Source organism: Babylonia areolata, chromosome 19, assembly GCF_041734735.1.
Source record: "Babylonia areolata isolate BAREFJ2019XMU chromosome 19, ASM4173473v1, whole genome shotgun sequence".
NCBI lineage: Eukaryota > Metazoa > Mollusca > Gastropoda > Neogastropoda > Buccinidae > Babylonia > Babylonia areolata.
In genome coordinates, this window is record NC_134894.1 from 9,896,444 (window position 1) to 9,922,747 (window position 26,304).

General features: G+C 47.4%; 1 protein-coding gene across 2 annotated transcripts in view; it reads right to left on the minus strand.

Moving 5' to 3' along the window:
- Positions 1–26,304, minus strand: part of LOC143294059 (guanine nucleotide-binding protein G(o) subunit alpha-like) — a 184,960-nt gene that overhangs the window by 151,417 nt on the left and 7,239 nt on the right. Inside the window, exon 2 of one of the 2 annotated variants that reach the window (XM_076605477.1) lies at positions 4,350–4,452. The exons of the other annotated variant lie outside the window; for it this stretch is intronic. The gene's annotated coding sequence lies outside the window, so the exon portion shown is untranslated. The remainder of the gene's footprint in view (positions 1–4,349; positions 4,453–26,304) is intronic. 2 annotated transcript variants of the gene reach the window in all.

Genomic DNA, 26,304 nt, shown 5'->3' on the forward strand with positions numbered 1-26,304 from the left:
CATTCCCCCTCTTCCCAAGTTCCCCCTGTCCCATGCCCCACTCATATTTTTACATCTCTCATACAACTAGCGAATCAAACCGCTGTTTTCGCGAGAACACAATTCAATAAGTTTTGTTCAGACAGACACGATACAAAGACACACATATTGCAGCGTTGACATAACGCCCTTTGCGAGAGCCACTTCAAAGCCCTTTGCGAGAACCATTTTGCAAAATCATTTCAACGGATGAATCAGCTGCCTCGGAAGTTCTGACGGTAACAATAAGACTTACGGAAACGGCGTTCGCTCTTTATCAGTGAAACGCATCAGCAATTCTGACCTGAGAAAGTTTACGGCCAATATCGTTTTCTTTTGCTTGCTCTTCTTATTGTCTGGCAAAGCTTCTTCCCTTTCATCCACCCCTCTCCCAGAAGTCTCTCTTGCTAAACCTGTTATCAATGTTAATAACAATAATGGTAAAGTAATATGTGGGCATACGAAGGTGCTCCACTACAGAATATGAAATTACGAACAGTGCAAAGCATGTTATTTCATACTCTTCATTGGTTGGGTTCCGTATTGTCTGCGACTTTTAGCTGCTTGAATTCAGTCTAACAAAACCTTGTGTGTTTTTTTGTTGGCTGTTTCTGTAACTGTTTTGGTAAATGAACAAATGAAGTAAAAGAGAGATATGACTTACACTTATCAATGTTTGATGATGACTGATGTATTTATGTAGCGCTGTTTCTTGTCCCGAGACGATTCAAACCTCTTTCACTAACCACTTTCACACGCAGGCATAAATCTGAGCCAAAGGACTGAAAGACATAACCGATAAACCGTTGCATCTCTTTTACACAATACACAATAAAATACACAAACTTTATTGTCTATACTTTGGTACAGAGATTTTCCTTTTGGCAGCAGCACATGTCCAACATAAGAAGAAGAAAACAACAAACAAATAAAATGAATAGAAAATAAAAAGATAAATTAAATGGCACCAAATGGAGATAGCTATATACAAATATACAGATTACTGAAATTTACGTGCCTCTCCATTTCAGTCAGCCAAACCGCATTGCACATCTTCCCCCCCCCCACACACACACACCCACACACACCACGCGCACACATACGCACACATACACACTCTCTCATCCCCTCTCTCTGTGTCTCTCTCTTCACAAAATATGCAATTACAAAGATCATAGTTCATTTAAAAATCAAATATCACCAGAGTAAGACCAGAATTAAACCAAAAAGCAAACCAAAACTCCTCACCAGAGCCTCTCTCATCCCCACATGTTTCCGAAGACTTCCTTTCACGCAGGCGGTTTCCAATATCTCTTTTCTCTTTCTCCTACGTTTTTTTTTTTTTTTTTTTTTTTTTTTTCTTTTTCTTTTCACCCCCGTATCCGAAATATCTCCCAGTTTTATTGTCAACCTGAATCCAAAACCGGTCTGATGATATTTTTTGTTTACAGCGCACTTCATTTTCTTTCTTACATCTCAGTCAAAAAAACCACAGTTTCTAGATGTTTTAAATATTTGCAAATTCTTCTTTCTTCGGTCTACCGCTAACAAAAAGAGAAGGAGAAAAAAAAAGCTTACCAGAACAGATGCGTACTCCCCCATTCCTTAACACCAAATATACACAATCCCCATCCATTCCCCAAACCAAAACATGCAAACACTTCCATCCATCCATCCATCCATCCACCCACGCAATTGAGCACCATCCAGGCAGATATCCACATATTACTGCTGTGTTTCCCCTCCCCCTTCCGTCTCCCCCCCCCCTCCCCGGGGGAGCTACCCCCCCCCCCCCCCACCCACCCCCCAGTGACCAAGTTCTCAATTCAAACAAAACGGAACCTGGTTTCATCAATCTTCTCACTCACAGCAAAGAAAGAAAATCAATACTCCGAAAGTGCGTATGCGAGGGGGAGAGGGGCGAGGAGGGACATAAAGTGTGGAATAGGTGTAGAGGGATGGGTGTGTGGAGGGATGGGTGTTGAGGGATGGGTGTGTGGAGGGAGGGAAGGAGGTGTGTGGAGAGAGGGGTGTGTGGAGGGAGGGGTGTGGAGGTAGGGGTGTGTGGAGGGAGGGAGGGTGTGTGGAGGGAGGGGTGTGTGGAGGGAGGGATGGGTGTGGAGGGAGGGAGGGGTGTGTGGAGGGAGGGAGGGGTGTGTGAGGGAGGGAGGGGTGTGTGGAGGGAGGTGGATGTGTGGAGGGAGGGGTGTGGAGGGAGGGGGGTGTGGAGGGAGGGGTGTGGAGGGAGGGGGGGTGTGGAGGGAGGGGGGTGGGGAGGGAGGGGGGTATGTGGAGGGAGGGGTGTGGAGGGAGGGGGGTGTGTGGAGGGAGGGAGGGGTGTGTGGAGGGAGAGGTGTGTGGAGGGAGGGGTGTGTGGAGGGAGGTGGATGTGTGGAGGGAGGGGTGTGGAGGGAGGGGGGTGTGTGGAGGGAGGGAGAGGTATGTGGAGGGAGGGGTGTGTGGAGGGAGGTGGATGTGTGGAGGGAGGGGTGTGGAGGAAGGGGGGGGTGTAGAGGGGGGGAGGGGTGTGTGGAGGGAGGGGGGGGTGTGGAGCGTGTGGAGGGAGGGGTGTGTGGAGTGAGGGGTGTGGAGGGTGTGGGAGGAGGGAGGGGTGTGTGGAGGAGGGGTGTGTGGAGGGAGGGGTGTGTGGAGGGAGGGGGGGTGTGGAGCGTGTGGAGGGATGGGTGTGTGGAGGGAGGGGTGGAGGGAGGGGTGTGTGGAGGGAGGGGTGTGTGGAGCGTGTGGAGGGAGGGGTGTGTGGAGGGAGGGGTGTGTGGAGGGATGGGTGTGTGGAGGGAGGGGTGTGTGGAGGTAGGGGTGTGTGGAGGGAGGGGTGTGGAGTGTGTGGGAGGAGGGGTGTGTGGAGGGAGGGGTGTGTGGAGGTAGGGGTGTGTGGAGGGAGGGGTGTGTGGAGGGAGGGGTGTGTGGAGGGAGGGGTGTGGAGTGTGTGGGAGGAGGGGTGTGTGGAGGGAGGGGTGTGGAGTGTGTGGGAGGAGGGGTATGTGGAGGGAGGGGTGTGTGGAGTGTGTGGAGGGAGGGGTGTGTGGAGGGAGGGATGTGGAGTGTGTGGGAGGAGGGAGGGGTGTGTGGAGGGAGGGAGGGGTGTGTGGAGGGAGGGGTGTGTGGAGGGAGGGAGGGGTGTGTGGAGGGAGGGATGTGGAGTGTGTGGGAGGAGGGAGGGGTGTGTGGAGGGAGGGAGGGGTGTGTGGAGGGAGGGGTGTGTGGAGTGTGTGGAGGGAGGGATGTGGAGGGTGTGGGAGGAGGGAGGGGTGTGTGGAGGGAGGGAGGGATGTGTGGAGTGTGTGGAGGGAGGGATGTGGAGGGTGTGGGAGGAGGGAGGGGTGTGTGGAGGGAGGGAGGGGTGTGTGGAGGGAGGGGTGTGTGGAGGGAGGATGTGTTGAGGGAGGGGTGTGTGGAGGGAGAGGTGTGTGGAGGGAGAGGTGTGTGGAGGGAGGGGTGTGTGGAGGGAGGGGTGTGGAGGGAGTGGTGTGTGGAGGGAGAGGTGTGTGGAGGTAGTGGTGTGTGGAGGAAGGTGGGTGTGTGGAGGGAGGTGGGTGTGTGGAGGGAGGGGTGTAGAGGGAGAGGTATAAGTAGGGAGAGGTGTGGAGGGAGGGGGGGTGTGGAGGGAGGGGGGTGTGGAGAGAGGGGGGTGTGTGGAGGTAGGGGTATGTGGAGGGAGGGGGGGTGTGGAGGTAGGGGTGTGTGGAGGGAGGTGGGTGTTTGGAGGGAAGGGCGTGGAGGGAGAGGTATGTGGAGGGAGAGGTGTGTGGAGGGAGGTGGGTGTGTGGAGGGACAGGTGAGGAGGGTGTAGGAGGAGGGAGGGATGAGGAGGGTGTTAGAGGAGTGCTGGGGGAGGGAGGAGCGTGGAGGGAGGGGTGGGGGAAATGCGTGCAGCGTGCCTGTGTGTATCAGAGTGAGGAGTTTCATTTTAAGACCCGTTCTGTGACTGAAATATGATGTTCCGGTGCAAGTTCAATAAAACGCTGTAGTTTGTTTTTTCTTGCTGCCATCCATTTCACAGCAAATGCTCTGTGTGTGTGTGTGTGTGTGTGTGTGTGTGTGTGTGTGTGTGTGTGTGTGTGTGTGTTACTTTCATCAAGTAAGTTCAATAAAGCACTGTACTTTTCCAGATGTGCATTCTGCTTCATTGTCACAGCAAGTGTATATATCTCTCTCGTTCTCTTTCTCCCCTCCTCTGTCTCTCATACACGCACACACACCCACACGGACTCTCACACACACACACACACACACACACACACACACACACACACACACACAACGTGTACACATACAACTTCCCCCTATGTCTTCTTCGACATCGCACTTACCTCTCAAAACAATCGTCCCGACGCCAACTAGAGACGAAAGAGGACGACTTAGACCGCAACTTGATCTGCCGTTTCAAAGACGGAATTGCCGAAACGGAAAACACTGCACACACACACACACACACACATACACAATAACTAAAAAACAAATCCAACACTGAGCAATCCAAAGCAAAGTGCGAAGAGGGTCTCAGGCCGTGAACTCTTTGCAAGGCAGCGACAACGCCAGTCAACAAAAACCTGTCAGCACTGTTCACCGCTGGCCTCCCAACGACTCGCGACACGTCTGCAAATCAGCACCTCTCTCTCTCTCTCTCTCTCTCTCTCTCTCCTGTCTCCTGCGCACTGCACAGGCGACACGCCGGGGCCCCCAAGATCTGTTGCTGTGCCGGTGGGGTTTAGAAGCTGAATTGCGATGCCTCCTTCCTCCTCCTCTACCTCCTCTTCCTCTACTCTCCTCCAGTTCCCCCCTCCACTGTCACTCACACTGGGAGGCGCTGTGCACAGAATGATGTTACGATGTCTCTCGTTGGGGTGGGGTGGTGGGGGTGGGGGTGGGGGCGGGAGGGGTGTGACAAGTGACGGAGGGAGGGCGGGGGAGAGGGGGAGATAGATCGCGTCAGTGGGTGTTGGGGGGTGGGGGGTGGGGGGTCGGGGGGGGGGGGGGGGGTTCCTCAGGAGACAGGGGCGAAGTCAATTGTGTCAGCTCAGCTGCGGCATGACAGAAGAAGATGAAAAGAAGGGGTTGTTGGAGCAGGAAGGAGGGGAAGGAATGAAAGGAAGTAAGGAGTGAGAGGAAGGGAGTGAAGAAGAGAGAGAGAGAGAGAGAGAGAGAGAGGAGGAGGGAGGAAGAGATAAAGAGGGGTCCGGGGGGGTGGGAGGGGAAGGGGAGAGCGAACGAAATAGGTGGGAGTGGGTGTGGGGAGTGCGCGATAACGAATAAAAACGAAACAGTGAGCTAGATGTGGGAAGGGGAGAGAGACAGAGACAGACACAGACAGACAGACAGACAGACAGAGACATTGTGAGATATATATATATATATATATATATATATATATATATATAAAGAACGAAGGGAGAGAAAGATTCTTTTCAATATAAATTAAATCAATGGAGAGAGGGAGATAATAAAGATTCAGAATAGGGAGAGACGAGAAGAGGCGGAGAATATAGTCATAAAAAAAGAAGATGATGATGATGATGATGATGATGAATAAGAAGAAAAAGAAGAAGAAGAAGAAGAAGAAGAAAGAATGGAGGGAGGTCAGAAGTTAAATATTTACAATTCAGACAAACTCGCGTTGATTGAAAGTAACCTAAATGGTAATTTTTTTTAATAAAGAAACCGAATTGTTATACAACAACAACAAAAAAGATGAGAAAGTGACGAGTGAGAGAGGAATGCAGAAAGACAGAGACAAAGACAATAGACAGAGACAGAGACAATAGACAGAGACAGAGACAAAGACCATAGACAGAGACAGAGACAAAGACAATAGACAAAGACAATAGACAGAGACAGAGACAAAGACAATAGACAGAGACAGAGACAAAGACAATAGACAGAGACAAATAGACAGAGACAGAGACAGAGACAAATAGACAGAGACAAATAGACAAAGACAGAGACAAAGACCATAGACAATGACGGAGACAAAGACGGAGACAAAGACAGAGACAAAGACAGAGACAGAGACAAAGACAGAGACAGAGACAAAGACAGAGACAAAGACAGAGACAAAGACCATAGACAATGACAGAGACAAAGACAGAGACAGAGACAAAGACAGAGACAAAGACAGAGACAAAGACAAAGACAGAGACAAAGACAGAGACAGAGACAAAGACAGAGACAGAGACAAAGACAGAGACAGAGACAAAGACCATAGACAATGACAGAGACAAAGACAGAGACAGAGACAGAGACAAAGACCATAGACAGAGACAAAGACAGAGACAAAGACAAAGACAGAGACAGAGACAAAGACCATAGACAATGACAGAGACAAAGACAGAGACAGAGACAAAGACAATAGACAGAGACAGAGACAAAGACCATAGACAATGACAGAGACAAAGACAGAGACAAAGACAGAGACAGAGACAAAGACAGAGACAGAGACAAAGACAGAGACAGAGACAAAGACAGAGACAAAGACAGAGACAACAGACAAAAACAGAGACAAAGACAACAGACCTCTCAAGACAAAGACAATAGACAAAGACAATAGACAGAGACAGACAATATACAAAGACAGAACAGTTTCAGTTTCAGTAGCTCAAGGAGGCGTCAATGCGTTCGGACAAATCCATATACGCTACACCACACATCTGCCAAGCAGATGCCTGACCAGCAGCGTAACCCAACGCGCTTAGTCAGGCCTTGAGAAAAAAATAATAAATAAAATAAATAAAATGAAATTATAATGATAATAATAATAATAATAGATAAATACAGAACAATCAAACGTGAAAACCAATGAACAGAACTCTGCAAAATAAGTCCAGCCTCAGCTGACGCAACTGAATAACACAGTTCTATTCGACTGCATTGCAAGTTGTATTGTATTGCCACTGCGTTGCATCATATTGTATTACTTTTTTTGTTTGTCGCAGCAAACTTCTCTGTGTCAAACTCGGACTGCTGTCCCCGTGGAGAGCGCATTGACAAAGTGCAGCGCAACCTTTCTTTTTCTGTCCTTTAGTGTGTATTTGTTTTATTATCAAAGTGGAAGTGTGTGTGTGTGTGTGTGTGTGTGTGTGTGTGTGTGTGTGTGTGTGTGTGTGTGCGTTCATGTGTGTGTGTGTGTGTGTGTGTGTGTGTGTGTGTGTGTTGCGTAGTACAAACTGCACACGGTCTACCTCGGTTTATCATCCCATCCAAATGGCCAGCAAAACACCCAGAGCACCAATCAAGGTACGGTGGAAGGAGAGGGTGGGTGGTGGAGGGCTGGGCGGTGGGGGGGGCGCGTGTTAAAATCCTGGTCCAAACTAGAGATTCGAACCTGTAGTGAACACTCGCAGAACCACCACCAGGCTACCGCTCACCCAAAAAGCTCCGGGTACAGCCAGAGACAGAGAGAGAGAGAGAGAGAGGAGACAGAGAGAGATGGTGGTGTGACACTGGCAGCACTGCACAGAGATACGGCTGCCACGTAAAGGTCCTTTTTAATGGCACGCTGTTTGCGACACCCTCAGGAGATCGTCAGTGCTCTCTGGCTCTGCTTTATCGGTCCCTTTAGTGCATCGATTTCCACTCCAGCCAAACAGTCGGCCGGCACTACTGATCAAGCACACCAGAGCAGAAGAAGATGAGTACAGGAAAGAGAGGGAAGAAAGAAAGAAAGGGGAGTTCTATAAAGGAGAAAACTCCACGGCTGACATCCTTCCCGTTCAATGCTTTGTAAGATCTGACAATGGAGGAAGAAAGTACAGATCTGTAAAAGAGGGTTTCTTTGTTTGGTTTGGTTTGATTTGGTTTTTGGTGTGTGTGTGTGTGTGTGTGTGTGTGTGTGTGTGTGTGTGTGTGTGTGTGTGTTTATACGGGCAAAAAAGTACAGTTCGTAGTAAAGCCGTCGCTGCTTCTACTGAAGTAAATACCACTAATTAGTTCAGTGCAGCGCGCAGGCTATATATTTCAGATTCGCTAAGTTACACACACACACACACACACACACACACACACACACACACACAGTGAGAGAGAAACTTTTTCGCAGCATAGACAATACCACTTTGTGGTGTCGCTAGAAAATACAGCTATTCGTAGAAAAGCAACATTCAGTGAATGCTACTTTTCATCATACAGCAAACACCTGCTTGTCGTTGCAATGCAAATACCAGCTACACAGAATATAATATATATCACATTCGTTGTACACTAAATACAACTAAACACAAATCCTTAATAATTTTGTTGCGATTTCTGACATGTATACGAGTTAAATTTCAAATCAACTGATATAAGAACTAGTAGTCTTATCAGCAGCAGTATTTTAATTCTATTACGTCTTCTCACATGAAATGACGTCGTTTAACTCAAAATTTAAAGCGGCTTCCTGGGTGGACTACATCCAATTAAGGAAAAATAATAAAACTATATATGCGAAATCAGTGCCGATAAAAATTTCAGCAAAAAGACATGCCTGGTGAACAGACAGTGAAGAGGACTGTGCCTTGATTGACAAACTATTAACCAGAACACGAACACTATATATTCTTGTTCCACCACAAATACGTCTTACGTTGTTTGGTTTTATTCTCATACAGTTTGAGTCAATTAATCGTCAAAACTAGGTGATGAATATATATATATATATATATATATATATATATATATATATATATATATATATATATATATGTGTGTGTGTGTGTGTGTGTGTGTGTGTGTGTGTGTGTGTGTGTTTGTTTTGTTTTTTAATCAAAACGAAACAGCTTACTGTTTTGGCTTTTCAACTGTGACAGGTAAAAGGATTTGTAAATGGTTTGGCACTCATTTGATTTCCCGCACCCCTTTTTGTACATAGGTCAGCGAGTTCATTCCAGAAAATATCCGTGTCCGTGCGTGCATGCATGCATGTGTGTGTGTTTGTGTGTGTGCATGCGTGTGTGTGTGTGTGCGCGCGCATGCGTGCGTGTGTGTGTGTGTGTGTGTGTGTGTGTGTGTGTGTGTGGCCGAGCATAGACGCGTGACCGTGTGTGCGTGTGTGTTCCTGTTTTCACTCTCAACAGAAAACGAGTTTTGGAGCCAGGAAAATGACATGCGGGAGGTGAGGGGGTTTGGCAGATCAGGGAAAACACTCACCGGGATGGAAACCAGGTGCAAGCAACTGCCAACAAGAAAGGAACTAGCATTACTGAAAACAAGATCAACCGTTCTGTGAGTGTGCTCCATGTGTTCTCACACAACAAAGGCCCAGTTCATTGTGCTCGCAACGAACAAAACAAAACAAAAACGAAAACGAAACAAACAGAAACACCTCACCTATTCATAGAAAATCTCTGTTCACTTTGACACTGCAGCATAAAAACAGCTGCAAAAGACAGTTCATATATATATATATATGATAGTCAGTCGTGTCCGACTATGACCATCACAACAGCAGAGGAGGCAACTGCTGTTCCGACTATTTGGGCTAGAATTTGATTATAGTGGAGAGTGTCTTGCCCAAGTTACATCCCCACTCTCTCGGCCAAGAGGGTTTTAGGACAGTCGGCGTTGGGATGGTTCCCAAAGGCCAACTAGCCCACAAGGCTGCAGCACTAAGAGCCAGTGCAATTTTGCCTCCTAGTTTGAGAGTCATAGTCCTTCACAAAAGACTAAGCTGTAAATGGTTTCCCATTGACTGGAGAAACCATTGATAATACAGCTCTCACTTTGCTGTTGGCCCAAATGTAAACTTATGTCAATCTGTGATATAAGCCGAGTGTTGGGTCTAGAAAGACAGTTCATAACAATGAATTAAATGATACACAAAATGACGAAAAGGTCTCATTAACTGACCATCTAAACAAAACGACAGATGATTAGGGTTACTGTCAGCGCTTTTGGAAGGTTTGTGTCAACTTTCCAGGCAGCTTCAAAATGGGTTTTCGCGGTGGTATTGACTGCGGCAGAAAAGTGAATCATTTTTGCGTAGTCCTGCCAGCAAGAAAGGAATTAGCATTACTTTTTTTTTTCTTTTTTTAAAATTATTATTATTATTTATTTATTCTTTTTTTTTTCTTTTTTTTTTTGTACGCTTATAGTTGACTTCATCAAGTTTTTGCGCCTTATACATATTAGTAGTAGTAGTAGTAGTTCTTGTTTTATGAATTTATCTATTATTTATTAACTTTTTTTTCTCAAGGCCTGACTAAGCGCGTTGGGTTACGCTGCTGGTCAGGCATCTGCTTGGCAGATGTTGTGTAGCGTATATGGATTTGTCCGAACGCAGTGACGCCTCCTTGAGCTACTGAAACTGAAACTGAAACTGAAGAAGCTGCACACATTCAGCGTTACGTTACACATGGGGAACATTAGGGGTGAGGTGCCTGCACCGACTCCAAATCATTTTATATTGCCCCGGGTATCCGGTTGTCATGTTATGTGCACACCTGTTGCAGTGTTGCCCCGTGCATTCATTCCTGTCTTGAGTGCTCTCCTCGAAATGAGTAGCCTTCGTCGCCGCTGTGAAGCGCCACAATCTCTTCGTTTTCCTCCTGTGCATGTGTAAGGGAAATGGCAAAAAGAAGAAGAAGAAGAAGAAGAAGAAGAAGAGAGAAGAAGAAGAGAAGAAGAAGAAGAAGAGAAGAAGAGAGAAGAAGAAGAGAAGAAGAAGAAGAGAAGAAGAAGAAGAAGAGAAGAAGAGAGAAGAAGAAGAGAAGAAGAAGAAGAAGAGAAGAAGAAGAAGAAGAAGAAGAAAAGAAGAGAGAAGAAGAAGAAGAGAAGAAGAAGAAGAAGAAGAAAAGAAGAGAGAAGAAGAAGAAGAAGAAGAAGAAGAAGAAAAGAAGAGAGAAGAAGAAGAAGAAGAAGAGAAGAAGAAGAAGAAGAGGAGGAGAAGAAGAAGAAGAAGAAGAGAAGAAGAAGAAGAGAAGAAGAAGAAGAAGAAGAGAAGAAGAGAGAAGAAGAAGAAGAAGAAGAAGAAGAAGAAGAAAAGAAGAGAGAAGAAGAAGAAGAAGAAGAGAAGAAGAAGAAGAAGAGGAGGAGAAGAAGAAGAAAAGAAGAGAGAAGAAGAAGAAGAAGAAGAAAAGAAGAGAGAAGAAGAAGAGAAGAAGAAGAAGAAGAAGAAGAAGAAGAAGAAGAAGAGAGAAGAAGAAGAAGAAGAGAGAAGAAGAAGAAGAAGAAGAAGAGAGAAGAAGAAGAAGAAGAAGAGAAGAAGAAGAAGAAGAGAGAAGAAGAGAGAAGAAGAAGAAGAGAAGAAGAAGAAGAGAAGAAGAAGAAGAGAAGAAGAGAGAAGAAGAAGAGAAGAAGAGAGAAGAAGAAGAGAAGAAGAAGAAAGAAGAAGAAGAAGAAGAAGAAGAAGAAGAAGAAGAGAAGAAGAAGAAGAAGAAGAAGAAGAAGAGAAGAAGAACAGACCCCCACACGGAGAAACTTGTTAGCAACAGGGAACAGAGACAACTCTAAACACCTGCTCTGGCAGGGCAAGAGTTAAAGCAAAGAAAAGAGACTCACAGAGAAACTTGTTCAATCAAAAAAGAGAAGAGAAGACCTACACCTGTGCAAGGCAAGGAGGGAAAGGACAACAGGAAAGAGACACGTGGAAATGTGTTCAGCGATAGAGAGAAAGAGACAGAGACACAGAGAGACACAGAGAGGGACAGAGACAGAGGGAGAGAGAGAGAGAGAGGTTTGCTCAAAACTCAGAACTCAAAACGTATTTTATTCAAGGATTAAGATTTTAAGTAGGGCCTATTCTACCAATCTGTCCTTTTTAATCTACATTCGTTACAACAGCACACACACAGAGAGACTGAGACAGGGAGAGAGTCAGACAGACAGACACACACACACAGAGAGATACAGACAGAGACCAAGAAAGAGAGACTGCTAATCACCTGTCTGTGAGGCAGGGACCCTCAGACAAAAGGAACGACAGCGCCAAACGAAGCAGCTACTCGGAGTGCATGGCCATCACTGCTGGAAATGAGCCCCAGTGCTGGAGAAAGATGTGTGGGGAAAGGCGATGTGTGTGTGTGTGTGTGTGTGTGTGTGTGTGTGTGTGTGTGTGTGTGTGTGTGTGTGTATGTGTGTGTTTGTGTATGTGTGTGTATGTGTGTGTGTGTATGTGTGTGTGTGTGTGTGTGTGTGTGTGTGTGTGTGTGTGTGTGTGTGTGTGTGTGTGTGTGTGTGTGTGTGTGCATGTGGGGGGGTGGGGGTGGAAGATAACTCGGGGATGCTGTCAGTACGCAAAGGAAAGAGAAAGTACGCACAAATGCAGAAAGAAACGGAGAAATGAAAACAAAGGAATGAAACGTGGAAGGGGTTGGAATAATAGAAAGAAAGAAAGAAAGAATGAAAGAATGAATGAATGAATGAATGGAAAGGAAAGAAAATGGATGTAAAACATAACGGGGAAAGGTAAAAAAAACAACAACAAACAAACAAAAAAAATAACAACTGTAAACAAGAACGAAAGGAAGATTTCATCAACTAAGGGAAGAACAGAAAACGAAGGAAAATGGAACATATGTGGTAAAGAAAAAAAGAATATATATATATGAAATAAGACAGGAGGAAAGAAAGGTGGGAGGAAGAACAGTAAGCAGCACAGTATATATATATATATATATATATATATATATATATATATATATATATATATATATAAGCACAGACGTCAAATCAGTTTCGCCACTGTTGCCATGCCAGTGACGAACACAACAACAACAAAACAACAATACAACAGCACCACTAACACCACAGGATTTCCCTACTTCCTTCGCCGGTTCCAATCCCTAACATCATCTGCTGCTGATGCTGAAACAGCCGCCGGCAAACAAAGGGCAATGCGGAAGATGACAATCAGAAGCATAAGGAATTTACCATGGCCGTCAACACTGATGCGAATATGGTGCTGAAGGCGTTTTAATAATAGCAGAAATATTGTATGAAGAGGAAAAGAGAGGAAGATATATAATTATGTGGAGTGATGGCCTAGAGGTAACGCGTCCGCCTAGGAAGCGAGAGAATCTGAGCGCCCTGGTTCGAATCACGGCTCAGCTGCCGATATTTTCTCCCCCTCCACTAGACCGTGAGTGGTGGTCTGGACACCTAGTCATTCGGATGAGGAGATAAACTGAGGTCCCGTGTGCAGCATGCAATTAGCGCACGTAAAAGAACCCACGGCAACAAAAGGGTTGTTCCTGGCAAAATTCTGTAGAAAAATCCACTTCGATAGGAAAATCAAATAAAACTGCACGCAGGAAAAAATACCAAGAAAAAAATGGGTGGCGCTGCAGTGTAGCGACGCGCTCTCCCTGGGGAGAGCAGCCCGAATTTCACACAGAGAAATCTGTTGTGATAAAAAGAGAAATGCAAACACTAATACACTTTAAAAAAAAAAAAAAAAAAAAAGAATTATAAAAGAAGAAGGGGTGGGGTGGAAAAAAAGAAAAAGAAGGGAGTTTGGAGGAGGCGGAGGAAAGGCGTGTGGAGCAGGAGCATACAACGGAATGAAGCTGGGAGAAGAAGAAGACGTTCCAGTCTCTAAAGGAGGTGTCACTGCGTTCGGAAAAATCCGTAATTATACGCTACACGACGGGCGCAATAGCCGAATGGTTAAAGCGTTGGACTTTCAATCTGAGGGTCCCGGGTTCGAATCTCCGGTGACGGCGCCTGGTGGGTAAAGGGTGGAGATTTTTCCGATCTCCCAGGTCAACATATGTGCAGACCTGCTAGTGCCTGAACCCCGTTCGTGTGTATACGCAAGCAAAAGATCAAATACGCACGTTAAAGATCCTGTAATCCATGTCAGCGTTCGGTGGGTTATGGAACCAAGTACATACCCAGCATGCACACCCGTAAAAACGGTCATACACGTAAATAAAAGCCCACTCGTGTATATACGAGTGAACGTGGGAGTTGCAGCCCACGAACGCAGAAAGAAAGAATACGCCACACCACACGGTAGGCAGATGCCTGACCAGCAGCATAACCCAGCGCGCTTAGTCAGGCACTGAGTGCATGCGTATGATTATATGTCTACCTTTCAGAGCAGATTTCTTTTACACAATTTTACCAGAAGACAACTCTCTCGTTGCCATGGGTTCTTTTTCAGTGCGCCAAATGCGCTCTGCACATGGGACCTCAGTTTATCGTCTCATCCGAAATAGAATGGCTACATGCTCAGTTTGGTTTTCCAGTCAAACTTGGGAGAAAGGGCGAGAGCGGGATTCAGCCGAACCCACACCCTCACGGACTCTCTATATTGGCAGCTGAGCATCTTAACCATTCTGCCATCTTCCTTCTGAAGAAGAAGAAGGAGAAGAAGAAGTAGAAGAGCAACAACAACAACATCAACAAGAAGAGCAAGAAGGAAAATCCTTACATTTCCATGCTGAACGAGCGAGACAAGTGTTAACTCTCTCCATACGAACGGCGAAAGAGACGACGTTAACAGCGTTTCACCCCAATTACCATCATCAAAATATTGCAAGCGGAAGGCTCTTATACTGAAGACGTGAATGTTGACAAAGAATACCACAATTCTGACGACGGAAGCTAAAGGCTGGGTCATTGAGACACCCACTGGACATCCGAGGGGTCTGTGTAGAGGAGAAGAGAGGACTGGCCGTACTGAGTGAGTTAATATGTCCTGCAGAAAGAACGACATACTGCGGAAAAGAAAAAAAAAAGAAAAAGAGAGAAAAGAGAGAGGGGATGGGGGAGACAGAGATAGACAGAGAGAGACAGGGGGGCGGGGGAGGCGGGGGGCAGAATGGGGGGCAGAGTACGGACAAGAAAAGCACAAGGTCAGCACCAAGCCGTGACAGCGAGGAGTGGGGGTACGTGCTGCTGCACAATACATCTGGGGGTCTGCCGGCACACGGGAGACAATGCACCGCTTGGACAATGTTTATGGTTCCTTCTGTCGGCGTGGTGTTGGTGTTGGCGTGGTGTTGGTGTGGTGTTGGTGTTGGTGTGGTGTTGGCGTGGTGTTGGTGTGGTGTGGGTGGGCGTGGTGTTGGTGTTGGTGTGGTGTGGTGTTGGCGTGGTGTTGGTGTGGTGTGGTGTTGGGGTGGTGTAGTGTTGTTGCGGTGTGGTGTTGGCGTGGTGTTGGTGTGGTGTGGTGTTGGCGTGGTGTAGTGTTGTTGCGGTGTGGTGTTGACGTGGTGTTGGCGTGGTGTTGGTGTTGACGTGGTGTTGGTGTGGTGTTGACGTGGTGTTGGTGTGGTGTTGGTGTTGTGTGGTGTTGGTGTGGTGTTGGCGGAGTGTTGAGGTGGTGTTGGTGTGGTGTAGTGTGGTATTGGTGTGGTGTTGGTGTGGTGTAGTGTGGTATTGGCGTGGTGTTGGTGTGGTGTTGACGTGGTGTTGGCGTGGTGTTGGCGTGGTGTTGGTGTTGTGTGGTGTTGGTGTGGTGTTGGCGGAGTGTTGAGGTGGTGTTGGTGTGGTGTAGTGTGGTGTTGGTGTGGTGTTGGCGTGGTGTTGGCGTGGTGTTGGTGTGGTGTTGGTGGAGTGTTGAGGTGGTGTTGGCGTGGTGTTGGCGTGGTGTTGGTGTGGTGTTGGTGTGGTGTTGGGGTGGTGTTGGCGTGGTGTTGGTGTGGTGTTGGCGTGGTGTTGGTGTGGTGTTGGTGGAGTGTTGAGGTGGTGTTGGCGTGGTGTTGGTGTGGTGTTGGCGTGGTGTTGGTGTGGTGTGGTGTGGTGTTAGTGTGGTGTTCGTGTGGTGTTGGCGTGGTGTTGGTGTGATGTGGTGTTGGCGTGGTATTGGTGTGGTGTGGTGTTGGCGTGGTGTTGGTGTGGTGTGGTGTTGGCGTGGTGTTGGTGTGGTGTGGTGTTGGTGTGGTGTTGGTGTGGTATTAGTGTGGTGTGGTGTTGGCGTGGTGTTGGTGTGGTGTGGTGTTGGTGTGGTATTGGTGTGGTGTGGTGTTGGCGTGGTGTTGGTGTGGTGTGGTGTTGGCGTGGTGATGGTGTGGTATGGTGTTGGCGTGGTGTTGGTGTTGGCGTGGTGATGGTGTGGTATGGTGTTGGCGTGATGTCAGGTCAGGTCTCTACCTGCCACAGGTACCATGTAACCCTGTGCTACCTGTCACATGTGGGCAGATGGAGCTCGATAGCCTGGGAAGGCAGTCCATCTAAGACAAGGAAAAGTCTGAAGTAAAACCCATGAAGTGCTAAGGAATGCAGGACAGTCTCGACATGCATTGACCCTGGGTCCATGGCCATGTCCCGACTTTCAGTAGCCGCGCCCCCGTGCCTCCGAGGAAGGTTTTTGAGCCAGAGGCTAGGACAAGGACAGTCTGATATAAAACCTACGACCTGAGGACCTCACTGTCACCGTCCCAGCTTGCTAGGCTATGGCAGATGAACCACGGGTGTAAAGGGTGGGGCCAGTACTGCGCACACTGCACTCCACCTAAAAATTCCATTGCGCAGGCTTGAAGGACACGTCCACGTCCGCGCCACCAACTATTCCAAGCCCTGTAGCGATGGGAAAGGGGCGAAAACGGCAGGTGGAAGATGTCACTGGAAGCCGCAGTTCCAATCCTGCATGCAGGCGGTTCAGGTGTTGGTGTGGTGTTGGTGTTGTGTTGGCGTGGTGTTGGTGTGGTGTGGTGTTGGCGTGGTGTTGGTGTGGTGTTGGCGTGGTGTTGGCAATGTGTTGGTGTAGTGCTGGTGTGGTGTTGATGTAGTGTTGGTGAAGTGTTGGTGTGGTGTTAGTGTAGTGTTTGTGTAGTGTTGGTGTAGTGTTGGTGTGGTGTTGGTGTGGTGTTGGTGTAGTGTTGGTGTGGTGTTGGTGTGGTGTCGGTGTGGTGTTGGTGTTGGCGTGGTGTTGGCGTGGTGTAGGTGTAGTGTTGGTGTGGTGTCGGTGTAGTGTTGGTGTGGTGTTGGTGTTGGTGTGGTGTTGGTGTGATGTTGGTGTTGGTGTAGTGTGGTGTTGGTGTAGTGTAGTGTTGGTGTGGTGTTGGAGTGGTGTTGGCGTTGGTGTGGTGTTGGCGGGGTGTTGGTGGTGTGGTGTTGGTGTGATGTTGGTGGTGTTGGCGTGGTGTTGATGCGAGTGTGGATGTCGTATTGTATTGCAGTGCAACTGCACTGTGTTCCTTTTTTTGTAGCAGATTTATGTGTGTGAAATCCGGGATGCTCTCACCGGGGGGGAATGTGTCGCCGCAGTGCAGCGCCATGCATTAATTGTTTTCTGTCTGTAAGCTTATTTTGTTTTCCTATCAAGGTGGATTTTGTTTGTCAGGGACAACCCATTTGTTGCCCTAGGTTCTTTAACGTGCGCTGAGTACACGCTGCACACGGGACCTCGATTTTATCGTCCCATTACGGATTGACAAGCGTCCTCCAGGCCACCACTCAAGGTCTAGCGGAGGGCAAGAAAACAATGGCGAATGTGGGTTTCCAACCAGCGCGCTCTGATTCCCGCGCTTCCGAGGTGCCCGCGTTACCTAGAGGCCACCACTCCACTTTTCACTCGGTCGCTGTTCCACCAGTAACAAAGCACAATCATATAAAAATCTAAATATAAAAAGACACACATAACAAAAACAATAACCGAATAGCAGAAAACAGGTTGTGTTAACTCTCTCCATACCAACGGCGAAAGAGACGACGTTAACAGCGTTTCACCCCAATTACCACCATCAAAATATTGCAAGCGGAAGGCTCTTATACTGAAGAGGTGAATGTTGACAAAGAATACCACAATTCTGACGACGGAAGCGAAAGGTTGGGTCATTGAGACACCCACTGGACATCCGAGGGGTCTGTGTAGAGGAGAAGAGAGGACTGGCCGTACTGAGTGAGTTAAAAAGCAGACAAAACAAGCAAAATAAAACGTCGTATCAACGTTCAAAATATGTCCAGCTTTCCATTGGGAAAAAGCATACAAAGTTTCTTCGGTAATCGTGGGTATCTTCAGTACAGCTAAAACCGAGGGGAGGACGGGGGGTGGCGTGAGAGGTGGGTAAGGAGTAGGGGATGAGGGCAACTAGATGACAAGCACGTTAACCCTTTTGCTGCCGTGGGTTCGTTTGCGTGCGAAAACCGTTTGCTGCACACGGGGCCTCAGTTTATCGTCCAGACCGACTGACTAGCATTCAGACCACCGCACAATGTCCATAGAGGGGATTGGGGGTGGTGGTGGAGGAATAGCAGGAATAAAAATGAAAAATAATCCGGTCCGCACATTGGACTCGAACACGGGTACACTCACTTCTTAGCCGCGCACATTACCACCAGGCTATAGTAACCGCTTCACCACAAACTATGAAAGTCAACGGTGGGTGGAAGGTTGATAAGATACGATTAAAACCTTCCAGAAGAAGATGATGATGATGATGATGATAGACTTTTCCTTGAAATCATCTTATGGTGCCAGAGCTAGCCAGGCGGGAAATAAGAGTCCCCCTCCACCCCCCTTTACCCCTCCCCCCCCCACCCCACCCCCACTTCCCCAAGCCCACCCCTATCTCAGTCTCCTGCCATGTTGACGGGCAGTCAGGCAGAAAATGGAGTTCGTGATGCCACGTGCGTGCAGCAGCACTGACGAACACTCCCTGTCCCCCCCTTCCCCTCCTTCTCACCCCCTACCGCCCCCCCCCCCCCCCCCCCCCCCCCCCCCCTCCCCACTAAGTCTGAGAGAGAGAGAAAAGAGAAAGAGAGAGAAAAGAGAGAGAGAGAAAGAGAGAGAAAAGAGAGAGAGAGAAAGAGAGAGAGAGAGAGAAGAGAGAGAGAGAGAGAGAGAGAGAGAGAGAGAGAGAGAGAGAGAGAGAAGTACAGCTTTCACTCCCGCCTTCATTACTGTAATAATATTTTGACGACGGTTCTAAAAAGCTATCTTTTTAAAAGAAAGCGAGAATGGAGAAAAAACGACAAGTTTTTTTTTTTTATGAGTGGGGAAACAAGAAAAGAACCATGGTCAGTTTCAATGGTCAAACTGACATACGCACTCGCATGCACGCACGCGCGGCCACACACACACACACACACACACACACACACACACACACAGAGAGACACTACGATTTCGATAACCTAGTTTTTATTGACTCTTCCACCACCACCTCTGAGAGTCTTATACTCCTTCCCTGCCCCTCCTCCCTTCCCTTCCCCATCGCCAAATCTCTCATGCAAGCTGCTTTTTGTCAATATTAAAGTTGGCGTGGTGAAAAGAACCACAACTTGTAAGCACTCTTGACATTTAGAGCGTCCTACAATTTCTATGACCTGTCGGTCCGTTGACCTTTCTAGTGGAAAAAAAACAACAAACAAAAAAAAACCTCATATCCCCGAAGGCGGGGGAGGGGTAGATGGGGGATGGAGGAGGGAAGGAAGGGGGGGGGGCGGAGGAGTGAAAATTCATTTCACTCCGCCATTTCTTACATTCTTTTCTCACTCTTTCTCTCCGTCTGTCTTTCCGTCTGTCTTTCCATTTCCCCTTCCCCCCCCCCTCTCTCTCTCTCTCTTCCCATCCTCACACACACACACACACACACACACACACACACACACACACTCACTCACTCACTCACTCATACATGTACACGAGCGTGCGAACCCACGCATGCACTTGCCGCATACCGACGCGCACATACAACACACACAAGTTCGTCTTCCTCTCCCTCCTCTTCCCTTCCCACGTCTCTCTCCCTCTTCCCACACCAACCTTACTTAAATAATCATATTCCTGTATGTCTTCAAGGCCTGACTAAGCGCGTTGGGTGACGCTGCTGGTCAGGCATCTGCTTGGCAGATGTGGTGTAGCGTATATGGATTCGTCCGAACGCAGTGACGCCTCCTTGAGCTACTGAAACTGAATTGTTTGTCTGCCAGTGTCTGTGTGCAGTTGGGTAATAAAGATAGTAATGAATTTATAGCGCTTAATTAATCTTGTCCACAAACTAATCAAAATCACTTGCGCACCATCATTCGCACGCATGCCTAACTCCGATTCAGTGTTGAGAGAAACAAAACAAAAAACAAAAAACAAAAAAAGCATGTAAAGAGAATGCCAGAGAAATTAAAGACAAGACACAGTTCTGTGTTGGCTGATCTTGGAAATGCCTGCTGTGTTTTTGGGGGGTCTGGAGCATGAGTTCGGGGATGGACTGCTTCTCTTGATCCATAGTAAAAAAAAATCTGAAGAAAAATCTACTCTGAGTAAACGTGATTCGCGTGCGTCTGTCGAAGAGTCTGCGTGTGTGTCTTCAAGTTTACGTGTCGTGTCGTGTCGTGTGTGTGTGTGTGTGTGTGTGTGTGTGTGTGTGTGTGTGTGTGTGTGTGTGTGTATGTGTGTGTGTATGTGTGCGTGCGTGCGTGCGTGCGTGCGCGCGCGCGCGTGTGTGTGTTTGCGTGGTGCGTTGTGTGTGTATGTGTGAGCGTGTGTTTTCTTAGGCACGTGTGTGTGTGTGTGTGTGTGTGTGTGTGTGTGTGTGTGTGTACCATCTCAATGTCGCTGTGTACATCTGCAACAGTGCTCTTAATTTCAACTTTCCAATTTCAATCAAGTCGGCCGGGGTGTGCGAGTGTAGCTTGCGTGCGTTCGTACCCATTCCGTGCTCAAAGCACATGGGAGAAGCGTGTATTGATCCTGACTGCTTTGTTCAGCCCCCTCCTGTAACTGCGGTCTGTAGGCCTATAGCTTGCCTTCTGAGAGGGACCAGTGGATTAAAGTAAACAGGGCCCGCATGCATGCAAGAGATCTCAGTGCGGCCACGAACAGAAAAAAATAGCCTCACCTCTGTGTGTGTGTGTGTGTGTGTGTGTGTGTGTGTGTGTGTGTGTGTGTGTGTGTGTGTGTGTGTGTGTGTGTGTGTGTGTGTGTGTGTGTGTGTGAGTGCGTGCACGCATGTATGTTGTGAGAAACAGAGAGGTGAGAGAGGGTATCTTTTTTTTTTATTGAAGTCTCGCGAAGAACATCTTTCCATCAAAGCCTTCTTTTGATATATCTGTACCAACCCTCCACCACCCCACTAGTTAACTCACGACCTTCCACCTACCCCCACCTCCCAATCCCCCATCCTGGCACCTACACCTGTTCATCTCCCAACACCAACACCACCTGTACAATCACTAATTAATAAATCAAATGCACGAACACCAACCTACATCCTTACCCACACACTCACCAAATAATAAATCAAATACACGAGCACAAGCATGCACAACTACCCACACACTCACCAATACATAAATCAAATACACGAAAAATGTTTTTTTTAAAAGGGAAAGTTTCCCCACACCCCCAGTTCCTTCCGCCGCCAATGTGGAAGGTGTAGGTACAAGGGGCATTCAATATATATTGTTTCCAGTGAAAATGATTCCAACTCTCCTGCTTCAGAATAAACCACCCGGAAAACGGAGTATGGCTGCCTTCATGGCGGGGTAAAACGGTCATTCAAGTGAAAGTCCACTTCTGTACATATGAGTGAACGTGGGAGTTGCAGCCCACGAACGAAGAAGAAGAAGAAGAAACCAGCATTAAGAATCACTAGACAAGCCGACGGGCGCAATAGCCGAGTGGTTAAAGCGTTGGACTGTCAATCTGAGGGTCCCGGGTTCGAATCACGGTGACGGCGCCTGGTGGGTAAAGGGTGGAGATTTTTACGATCTCCCAGGTCAACATATGTGCAGACCTGCTAGTGCCTGAACCCCCTTCGTGTGTATATGCAAGCAGAAGATCAAATACGCACGTTAAAGATCCTGTAATCCATGTCAGCGTTCGGTGGGTTATGGAAACAAGAACATACCCAGCATGCACACCCCCGAAAACGGAGTATGGCTGCCTACATGGCGGGGTAAAAACGGTCATACACGTAAAAGCCCACTCGTGTGCATACGAGTGAACGCAGAAGAAGAAGAAGAAGACTAGACAGGCCCTGACGTGGAAACCCCAAGGGGAGATAGAATGAAAGGCCGACTGAGCAACACCTGGCCAACAGACCTCCAGGGGACCTTCGTGCCTGCGGGTGAAGCTGAACCTGCGGGTAAACTGCATGAGGCAAGGCGGGTAAGCAATAGCCGGTACTCAGGAACACTCCAGTCGACCCGCGGGTCTCCAAACCCAAATTTGCCCTTACTACCTGCCAAGGGTGACTGTCCGCGAAGCAGAGGTAAATATAGCGGATCCTTTAGTGGCGTTGTTTTAGTTGAGGGAAAACAGGCGTGCTTTGCGGACAGCACGTGTTTTGGGAACTCTCGCGACCGTGCTCTGAACTGTGGTGCAGTGAGACGTAAAGGAGCATGCACAAAAGGGAATCACAAGGATTTCTAATTATTTGTAGTTGTATTTCTTTTTTATCACAACAGATTTCTCTGTGTGAAATTCAGGCTGCTCTCCCCAGGGAGAGCACATTGCTACACTACAGCGCCACCCATTTTTTGATATTTTTTCCTGCATGAGGTTTTTTTGCTTTTCCTATCGAAGTGGATTTTTCTACAGAATTTTGCCAGGAACAACCCTTTTGTTGCCGTGGGTTCTTTTACTTGCGCTAAGTGCATGCTGCACACGGGACCTCGGTTTGTCGTCTGATCCGAATGACTAGCGTCCAGACCACCACTCAAGGTCTAGTGGAGGGGGAGAAAATATCGGCGGCTGAGCCGTGTTTCGAACCAGCACGCTCAGATTCTCTCGCTTCCTAGGCGGACGCGTTACCTCTAGGCCATCACTCCACTTTTTATAGACGACGTGCCTGAATGCACCGCGCGTGTCTTGAATATAAAAAATAACTTAACCTTCACCTTAAACTGTACACGCAGGTCCCCATCATGTCAAAGGTAACTTGCCTTCATGCAAAATAGTTTTCGTCTTGAATTCGGCCCTATGCAGACACCAAGGAGACGGCCTTACTGGAGGAACCAGAAAGACCCAAAGGCACAGGACTGGGAGCTATGGAGGCCTCTTGGAAACGGCGTATACCATAGAAGGGGCGAAAGACCTGACAGAACAGTCAAGGGTGGAAGATGATGATACGATGCAAGCAACTGATTGCTGCTACAAGACAGCTGGAGATCCGATCAGATAAACCATTTTGAACGTCACCGTGTCGTGTGCTTAACTCTTTCCATACGAACGGCGAAAGAGACGACGTTAACAGCGTTTCACCCCAATTACCATCATCAAAATATTGCAAGCGGAAGGTTCTTATACTGAAGAGGTGAATGTTGACAAAGAATACTACAATTCTGACGACGGAAGGTTGGGTCATTCAGACACCCACTGGACATCCGAGGGGTCTGTGTAGAGGAGAAGAGAGGACTGGCCGAACTGAGTGAGTTAAACCTGCAGCCCACCCTGTCACATCCTCACCCTCCTGGGGTGGGCTGCATGAGCGAACTCAGCAGAGCTAAGTTTGCTTATCGATAAGAATGTTCCAAACGCCACGGTAAATTCCATATACTTAGGAATATTCTTAAAATCAACCCAAAGCAAACATTGTGCTGCAAAAATCTCCTCATGCATCCCGGGCCCTGTTCATGTACAGAGCTGTGATGGCAGGACTTTCCAATCTGAATACATTCATGATACACTGAAATAGCGCCGCAGGGATTGCATGTCACATCTTTTAAAGCTATTTCATTCCAAGAGATTATGTGCAATTTAGATTTTTTTTTTCCTCTAGCATCAAAGATCATCTCCATTTTCAAAGTCAATTTCACCGTTGTGAAAACAAGAAGCCTTGTGCAACATTCGTCGAGCAGCTTCGGTGTCTGAAAAGTAAGACATAAGACATGTATGACGCATGCTGTCGGTCGTTGCATGTATTTTATTATTTATTGCCTCAACTTTACTCACATATCATATTTTTCGACCTTTTTTTTCCCGCTTCTTCTCCTTTCCTTTTCCCTCGTTCCAATCGACTCTTTCACAAACTGTCACCCCACTGAAATGCACCCCCAAACTTTTGGAGAACTATGTCCATAACAAAAACCTACTTGTTGCAAGTTGCTCGCTTTGTCTGCTCGCATGACACTTACAGACAGCTTCATCAATATATCGAGGTAACAAGAGGTACGCGCGACGCAGAATGCTGTTCTGGCGCAGCATGTATCTGCAAGTGGAATAGAGTTGAAAACAAGACGTAAAAGAGATATTGTAATTGTGGAAACACTGCACATCCCCCCCACGCCCCGCACCCCACCCCCACCCCCCCAAAAAAATCAAAGGTTTCTTTTACAGGGTTCGTGCTTTGTTGGTGTTGGCAGTTGTAACTGACAAATCGGAAGTGGCCTATTTCGCTGTCAATGACTTGCACCTCAAGTTTTGATAATGTAATTATGGATAAAAACATAAAGGAAGAAGAGGGTGGAGAAGGGTGTGAGCGAGGGAGACAGACACACAGAGAGGAATACAGAGAGCGCGCGTCAATATTGTGTGTGTGTGTGTGTGCGTGTGTGTGTGTGTGTGTGTGTGTGTGAACGCGCGTGTGTGTATGTGTGTGTGTGTGTGTGTGTGTGTGTGTGTGTGCGTGTGTGTGTGTGCACGCGTGCGCGCGTGTGTGTGTATGAGTGTTATTCGGGTAGGGGCTAGAAGTTAGTGTGTGTGTGTTGTGTATTCCACTCTTCTAAAGCAAGTGTAGGGCTTAAACATGATGCTAAATGATCCGCCTATTTATTGCTTCATTTCATTTTCTTTTCTTCTTCTCCTGTTTTTTTTCTCAAGGCCTGATCACCAGTACTAAAACGGGGGTGGGGGGGGGGGATACATTTTCTTTGCCCCTTCAGTCTTTTCAAAACACCATGTCTTGCATTTTGTGTCTCACTCACAAAGTACATGTAGCAGGCCTTGAGCTTTCAGTTCCTGCCTTCTGCGAACGATTTCTTCTGCGTTCACCTGCAGGCTCTTTTCAACCTGCTTGTCTCAACGACAACGTCTTTCTCTTCCAGTTGTCGGTCATGTTTCTCGTTGGACACGAATATCACGTGCCAGACAAGTTTTGGATTGACTGTTCTCGATTTTCACGCACAGTGCATGTGTTACTGGCATATCACTGACGCCACACTAAAACCTTTCTCGGATATCTTTCCGCAAACGGTAAGAATTCACGGACAAAATTTCATTTTCACATGTCTAACCCCCGCACCCCCCCTCCCCCTGCCCTTCCTCTCTCTCTCTCTCTCTCTCTCTCTCTATATATATATATATATATATTTTTTTTTTTTTTTAATGGAAGGCTTTCTTTTATAGGCCTGAGCAGCGCGATGAGTTTATACGAAGGTCAGGCACTTGCTTTTTTTTGCTTTTTTTTTTTTAAATACTTTTTCTTTTCTTTTTCTTTTTTTATAACCAACGCAGATGTAGTGTAGCGAATATTGATCAGTCCGCAAGCTTTGACACCTTCTTGGAATTGAAACTGAAAGTTCTATAATAAAAAAAAAATTTTAAACAAAAAAAACTTCTTTCATTCATGCTATCTTAATAGCGCTAAATGTGATTTGCACAGCGGTAATACTTTTCTGAAGTCCAGCCCGCTCTACTACCGTAGACAATTCTTTTCGCGTTGCTTCTGCTTCTTCTTCTTCGTTCGTGCGACTCCCACGTTCACCCGTAAATTCAAGTGAGCTTTTACGTGTATGATCGTTTTTACCTCCGCCATGTAGGCAGTCATACTCCGTTTTCGGGGAGTGGGTATCGAGGGGTGGTGGGGGGCGGGGGGGGGGACGTTATGCAAACTTAGCGACGCTAAGATCGCATGTGCAAGCCGGCCCAAACCAAAGCTCGACGTTTCTCTCGCATCTTAAAAAAAAAAAAACCTCCACAATGGGGAGTGTGTAAATTCCAGCAGTGTCTCTGATTCTCTGTCTGCCTATCTGTTTCTGTCTCTCTGCCTCTCTATCTCTGTCTCTGTGCCTCTCTATCTCTGTCTGTCTGCCTCTCTGTCTCTGTCTGTCTGCCTCTCTGTCTCTGTCTCTCTGCCTCTCTGTCTCTGTCTATCTCCCTCTCTGTCTCTGTCTATCTCCCTCTCTGTCTCTGTCTATCTCCCTCTCTGTCTCTGTATGTCTGCCTCTCTATCTCTGTCTGTCTGATTCTCTGCCTCTGTCTGTCTGTCTGATTCTGATTCTCTGTCTCTGTCTGTCTGCCTCTGTCTTTGTCTGATTCTCATGTCTGTCTGCCTCTCTGTCTCTGTCTGTCTGCCTCCTCTGTCTCTGTCTGCCTCTCTATCTCTGTCTGCCTTTCTTTCTCTGTCTGTCTGCCTTTCTTTCTCTGTCTGTCTGCCTCTCTATCTCTGTCTGTCTGCTTCTCTGTCTCTCTCTCTGCCTCTCTATCTCTGTCTGTCTGCCTCTCTATCTCTGTCTGTCTGCCTCTCT